The following is a 7,549-nucleotide window of genomic DNA, read 5'->3' as shown; positions in this document are numbered from 1 at the left end:
TTTTTTTTAGTTGAATTGAAATCATAAGCTCCAAATTAATTTTAAACATGCTTATCTACCAGTGCCACAAGAAATGATGGTTAAAATGCCACATGCCAAATATTTGCATATTGCTGTGTCAGTCTAATGGGATCTTCTTATTGCACTACAAGGTGATTTATAAGTCATTTTATAAACTGAATCTGCGGACAAGATAAGGAAACCTACTTATGTTAAGTAATCACTTTCTCAGAGCTGCTCCTATAACAGACACTGCACCAAACCAAGCTGCCCAATTCTAATTTAATTTTGTTACAAAGCATATAAATGATTTGCTGATGCCAGCTTGCTACATTGTCATCTAAAACAGACAGAGAATTGTGTTGCAGCATTTTCCTCACAATGAATATTTTAGAGGACGAATATGCATTCTGTTATTATCTCCGTTTCTTCAATTATTCAATATTGGCAATTGGAAACAATATATGTAACAGCAATCAGTTATAAAATCATCCCATGCCTGGTGTAATGGTTTTTTGAGTAGTAGGTGGAAGGATTTGCAAGATGAAGAGAATTTTATCTATGTATTTTGAACAAAGACAATCTGGGGAAGCCCAACTTGTGATGGCTCCTCCAACTTGCTGGAGGAGGAATGGAAGGACGTGGATGTAAGGAAGTGAGACTCACAGGTAGAGTGATTCGCTTTTTCTGAATTTCAGTGGAAACAGCTTTACTGAGAACGATGAGATGGGCTTGTCAATGAAAGCTGATTTCAAGCTGATTTACAGTAGAAATTATACTTGTCACAAGAAAATGACAAAAGAAAGAGTTCAACTTTTTTCATTGAGTAAAAGTCCAAGTGGATGTCATGTTCAGAAATGTACTTTTCCATCTTACAAGGGAAGGTGGATTCTAGCCAATTGTCACACGATTCCTCTGGGGCTAATGATTCAGAAACAGCCGGTTTACTTTGATTTATTTATTTATGCAGGAAAACTTGGCAAAGTAGCACTTCTCCTGCTGGAAAATGTATCTCATTCAAAAATGGGAAGGAGGTAGAATTCGTAGAGATGACAGGCTGATTGTTCAACAAGCAAATTTACCTCCTAACACTAGAGTAAACATTTTAAAAATTATTCTTTCAAAGGATACTCTTTCATGCACTTGATTCAAGCCAACATTTGTGTTCTATCGCAAACTGATCTCTTTATTCTTCCGCAGTCTATCAGGGTCAGGGAAATGACTTGATTCCTGTCTGGGTGGGCGGTGAGTGGGGAGTGGTGAAGGGGTGGTTCTGTGATCGTTCAATGGTCCAATCTTGAAAAATTCTAAAGTTCTGACCCAGTTCTGAAGAAGCCATGTCAGTCTCGAAGCGTTAGCTGTTTCTCTCTCCGTGGATGTTGCCAAACTGTCACCATAATTAACCTTGTACAGAATAGATTGCTAGGCCTTTTCAAAGGGCTGTTAAGAGTCAATCACATTTTTCTGGATCTGGAGTCACATTTGGACTAGTTCAGCTGGAGGAACAATAACTTATCTCATGTCCAGCTACCTTACAACCCTCAACATTGACTTTAACAATTTCAAAATGTGAATGCCTCTCTCAATGTTTGTGAGTCTTCCCCCATTCTGCCACACCTATAGGTCTTGTTTCTATGGTTTGCTCCCAGTACAGAGTACCCACTTCCAACAATTTACATTTCTCATCAGCACCCTACCCAACATTTATCTCTCTCAGCTTATCATCAATAATCTCTTTGTTTGCTTATCCATTTTCAGTCTCTCTCAAGATAGCAGATGATAACACATCCCTCCCAGATCGTCTCAATGTTTTCTATGCTCACTTTGAGCAGAATTTCAGCAGGAGGTAACACCTATTCTGACAAATCTTAATGAAGCTATCGCACTGCATTAGAGAGGTCAAATCAGTTTTCTTTCGTGTGAATCCAAGAAAAGCGATGGGACCAGATGGAGTACAGGCCATGCACTCAGAGCATGCACAGGTCAACTGGTAGAGGTCTTCTCAGACATCTTCAACCTCTCCCTGGAGCAGACTTCTGTCCCTGCCTCTTTCAAGAGGGCCAACAGCATCCCTATGCCTAAGAAGTCTTATGCAGCATGTCTCAATGACTACTGCCCAGTGGCCCTAAGTGCTTTGAAAGGCTGGTCATGGCATTAATCAACTCCAGCCTCCACACTACTCTTGATCCACTCCAATTTGCCTTTCGGACCAACTGATCCATGTCAGATGCCATGTCACTTGCGCTTCACTCCTCCCAAGAACATCTTGACACCAAGAACAGCAACATAAGAATCCTACTATTGACTACAGCTCAGCCTTCAACGTTATTATCCCCTTGAGACTGATTACTAAACTTAGTGATCTCGGACTAAGCCCCACTCTCTGCAACGGGATCCTCAGTTTCCTGACCCACAGGCCACAGTCAGTGAAAACTGGGGACAATATTTCATCCTCACTAGCACTCAACACTGGAGCCCCCAGGGGTGCATATTCAGCCCTCTGCTATACTCACTGAATACCCATGACTGCGTCGCCAAATACCAGACTAATGCCATTTACAAGTTCACTGATGACACCACCATAGTTGGTCGAATCTCAGATGGTGATGAAACAGATACAGGCGGGAGGTGGAAGACCTGGAAAAATGGTGCACCGAGAAAAACGTAGCCCTTGATGCTGGCAAAACCAATTCATTTTGACTTTCAGCAGGATGTTACTCATGCCCCTACACGTCAAGAGCACAGAGGTGGAACAAGTGGAGAGTGGCAAGCTTCTAGGAGTGGTCATTCACAACAAGCTTTCTTCGACTCTTCATGTGGATGCACTGGTTACAAAGGCCCAACAACGTCTCTTTGTCCTCAGCTGAGGAAACTTGGTATGACGGCACTTAGCCTTGCCAACTTTTACAGGTGCGCCATTGGGAGCATTCTGTCTGGATGCCTCACTACCTGGTATGGCAACTGTACCATTTAAGTTTGGTTACAGAGGGTGGTGAACTTGGCCTGGACAATCACAAAGGCCAACCTCCCATCTATAGAATCCATCTACCAGGCCCATTGTTAAGGAAAAAGGCAAAAGTGAGGACAACAGATGCTGGAGATCAGAGTCAAGATTAGAGTGGTGATGGAAAAGCACAGCAGGTCAGGCAGCATTCGAGGAGCACGAAAATTGATGTTTCGGGCAAAAGCCCTTCATCAGAAATGAAGGGCTTTTGCCTGAAACGTTGATATTCCTCCCCCTTTGATGCTGCCTGACCTGCTGTGCTTTTCCAGCACCACTCTAATCTTGCCGCTGTTAAGGAAAGGCTGCCTGCATTCTCAGAGATCCATCCCATGCTGGCAATGTTTTTATCCAACCTCCACCATCGGGGAGAAGGTACAGAAGCCTGAGCGCATGTACCAGCTGATTTTGAAACAGTTTCTCCCTTACTGTTGTTAGAATACTGAATGGACTCACAAACTCTTAACATTCACCTGTACCTGTGTGCTTTTGTTTTTGCCACTGTTTGCCTATTATTTACTTATCTATTCTTCTTAACTCTGTGATCTGCCTGTATTGCTTGTGAGACAAAGCTATTCACTGTGTCTCAGTACACATGACAATAAATTCAATTCAATTCTCTCTCTCTCTCTCTCTCTCTCTATCTCTCTCTCTGGGCACTGTATCCATTTATTCTATTCACTCATCCACTCAACCCCTCCTGTACCAGCATACATACCATTCTTTACCAGCTATTTTCAGTTCCAAGGAATTAGAACATTAACTCTGTTTCCCTCTCCACAAGTGCTGCCAATCCTGCTGAGTTTCTCCAATAATTTCTGTTTTTGTTTCAGATTTCCAGCATCTACAGTTTTATGTAAGAATACCCTTTTCTAAAGGGAATTGATAAACCAAATATGATTGTACAATAATCAATGACAGTTTCACAGTTACCATTGCAGAAACCAACTTTCAAATCTGGATTTGATTCACTTAATTTAAATTCCAACCATCAAATGACCTGAGACTCTGTATGACTGATCCAAACATTACTGTGATGCTTGCATTTCCCATAATATCAGGGACATATCCATAAATTAAACCAAACCTGTTGTTTGTGATGTTCTTCTAAGATTTTCAGGGAATTAATGTTGCTGACAAGGTCAGGATTTATTTTCAAACACACTTGGATAACTCAGGAGAAACTCTGCAGGGCTGGCAGCATCTGTGGAGAGTGAAACTGGTTTCAAGCCTGGTATGAATCTCTTCTAGAACTGGCTGAAAGTACACAAAGGGTTCTGATGTTCTGATCTAGTTCTGAAGAAGTAGGAAGTATAATTAGTAAGTTTGCAGATGACACTAAAATTGGATGTGGAGTAGACCACGAAGAAGGTTACCTCAAAGTACACGAGGACCTTGATCAGATGGGCCAATGGGCTGAGGAGTGGCAGATGGAGTTTAATTTAGATAAACATGAAGTGTTGTATTTTAGAAAGGCAAATCAGAACAGGACTTTTATACTTAATGATAAGGTCCTGGGGGATTGTTGCTGAACAAAGAGACCTTGGAGAACAGGTTTATCGTCCCTTGAAATTGGAATAACAGTTAGATACGATAGTGAAGAAAATGTTTGCTAAGCTTGCCTTTATTGGTCAATGCAATGAGTATAGGAGTTGGGAGATCATGTTGTGACTGAACAGGACATTGGTTAGTCCACTTCTGGAGTATTGCAAGTCGGTGGTGGGCAAGTTGTTGGAAGGAAGCCTGAGGGACAGGAAGTACATGTATTTGGAAAGGCAAGTACTGATTAAGGATAGTGAATATGGTTTTGTGCATGGGAAATCATATCTCACAAACCTGATTGAGTTTTTTGAAGAAGCAACAAAGAGGATTGATGAGGGCAGAACAGTAGATGTGATCTATGTGGACTTCAGTAAGGCGTTCGACAAGGCTCCCCATGGGAGACTGGGTAGCGAGGTTAGATCTCATGGAATACAGGGAGAACTAGCCATTTGGATACAGTACTGGCTCAAAGGTAAAAGACAGAGGGTGGTGGTGGAGAGTTGTTTTTCAGACTGGAGGCCTGTGACCAGTGGAGTACCACAAGGATCAGTGCTGGGTCCTCTACTTTTTGTCATTGATATAAATGATTTGGATGCAAGCATAAGAGGTATAGTTAGTAAGTTTGCAGATGACACCAAAATTGGAGGTGTGGCGGACAGCGAAGAAGGTACCCTCAGATAACAACAGGATCTTGATCAGATGGGCCAATGGGCTGAGAAGTGGCAGATGGTGTTTAATTCAGATAAATGTGAGGTGCTGCATTTTGGGAAAGCAAATCTTAACAGGACTTATACACTTAATAGTAAGGTCCTAGGGAATACTGCTGAACCTTGGAGTGCAAGTTCATAGCTCTTTGAAATTGGAGTCGCAGGTAGATCGGATAGTGAAGAAGGTGTTTGGTATACTTTCCTTTATTGTTCAGAGCATTGAGTATGGGAGTTGGGAGGTCATGTTGCGGTTGTATAGGACATTGGTTAGGCTACTGTTGGAATATTGCGTGAAATTCTAGTCTCCTTCCTATCGGAAAGATGTTGTGAAACTTGAAAGGGTTCAGAAAAGATTTACAAGCATGTTGCCAGGGTTGGGTATTTGATCTGTAGGGAGAGACTGAACAGGCTGGGGCTGTTTTCCCTGGAGCGTTGGAGGCTGAAGGGTGACCTTATAGAGGTTTACAAAATTATGGATAGGATAAAGAGACAAAGTCTTTTCCCTGGGGTGGGGGAGTCCAGAACTAGAGGGCATAGGTTTAGGGTGAGAGGGGAAAGATATAAAAGAGACCTAAGGGGCAACCTTTTCACGCAGGTGGTACATGTATGGAATGAGCTGCCAGAGGATGTGGTAGAGGCTGGTACAATTGCAACATTTAAAAGGCATTTGGATGGGTATATGAATAGGAAGGGTTTGGAGGGATATGGGCCGGGTGCTGGCAATTGGGACTAGATTGGGTTGGGGTATCTCGTTGGCATGGACCGGTTGGACCGAAGGGTCTGTTTCCATGCTGTACATCTCTATGACTCTATGATTGTATGAGTCCCTCCCATAGAAAGGATGTTGTGAAACTTGAAAGGGTTCAGAAAAGATTTACTAGGATTTTGACAGAGTTGTAGGGTTTGACCGGGGCAGAATAGGTTGGGGCTACTTTCCCAGAAGCATCACAGGCTCAGGGTGATCTTACGGAGGTTTATAAAATCATGTATGTCATAGATAGGGTAAATAGGCAAAGTCTTTTTTCCTTGGGATGGGGGAGTCCAAAACAAGGGGGCATAGATTTAAGGTGAGAGGGGAAAGATTTAAAAGGGACATTAAGGGCAACTTTTTCATGCAGAGGGTGATACGTGTATGAAATTAGCTGCCAGAGCAAGTGGTAGAGGCTGGTTCATTACAACATTTAAAAAGCAACTGGATAGGTATATAAATAGGAAGTGTTTAAAGGGATATGGGCCATGTGCTGACAAATGGGACTAGATTTATATAGGATATCTGATCAGCATGGGTGAGTTTGACTAAAGTGTCTGTTTCCGTGCTGGATACCTCTCTAACATTCAAATCTGGCTCAAAGCTTTAACTCTTTATTTCTCCATGGATGCTGCCATCCTGGATGAGTTTCTCCAGCATTTTCTGTCTGTAATACAGGTTTTCAGCATCCATGGTGTTTTGCTTTTATTTCAGGGGTATTTACCCCTCAGCTCAAGTTGCCGTTAAAAAGATGTTGGTTGCGTCCATTACGAATCTCTGCAGTCAACTTGATGAAGTGCTACTAATGAGAGATGACCAATGCATCAACTCAATGCTGACAAAGAATGACATTTATACATCCTATTTGAGTGCGAAGGGAACACAAGTCTTAGTGGAAAAACAGATGTGTCACAGAGCTGAAAGTTGTGGAGTTCCAAACAAATTTGAGGTTTTCGGACAGTGATTCGTGACCAGGAAAGTTTGAGTGTGGAATGGTATTTAGTAGCACCATTTTCAACTTGTTCATCTGTACAGGACATTGGTTAGACCACTTTTGGAATACTGTGTGCAAATCTGGTCTCCTTGCTATCTGAAAGATGTTGTGAAATTTGAAAGGATGCAGAAATGATCTCCAAGGATGCTGCCAGCTTTGGAAGGTTTGAGCTATAGGGAGAGGCTGAATAGGCTGGGGCTATTTCCCCTGGAGTTTCGGAGGCTGAGGCATGACCTTATAGAGGTTTATAATATCATGTGGGGCATGAATAGAGTGAATAGCCAAGACTTTTCCCAGGTTGGGGGAGTCCAAAACTAGATGGCATAGGTTTAAGGTGAGAGGGAAAAGATTTAAAAGGGATCTAAGGGGCAACTGTATCACATAGAGTGTGGAGCATGTATGGAATGAGTCAGAAGATGTAGTGGAGGTTGATACAATTATGACATTTAAAAGGCAACTGGAAGGGGACTTGAATAGGGAGAGTTTAGAAGGATATGCGCTAAATATCGGCAAACCAACGAGATCAATTTAGGATATTTGGTCGACACTGAAGGATC

The sequence above is a fragment of the Chiloscyllium punctatum genome, chromosome 8 (genome assembly GCF_047496795.1).
Source record: "Chiloscyllium punctatum isolate Juve2018m chromosome 8, sChiPun1.3, whole genome shotgun sequence".
In the NCBI taxonomy this organism is placed as follows: domain Eukaryota; kingdom Metazoa; phylum Chordata; class Chondrichthyes; order Orectolobiformes; family Hemiscylliidae; genus Chiloscyllium; species Chiloscyllium punctatum.
Note: the sequence above shows the minus strand (reverse complement) of the source record.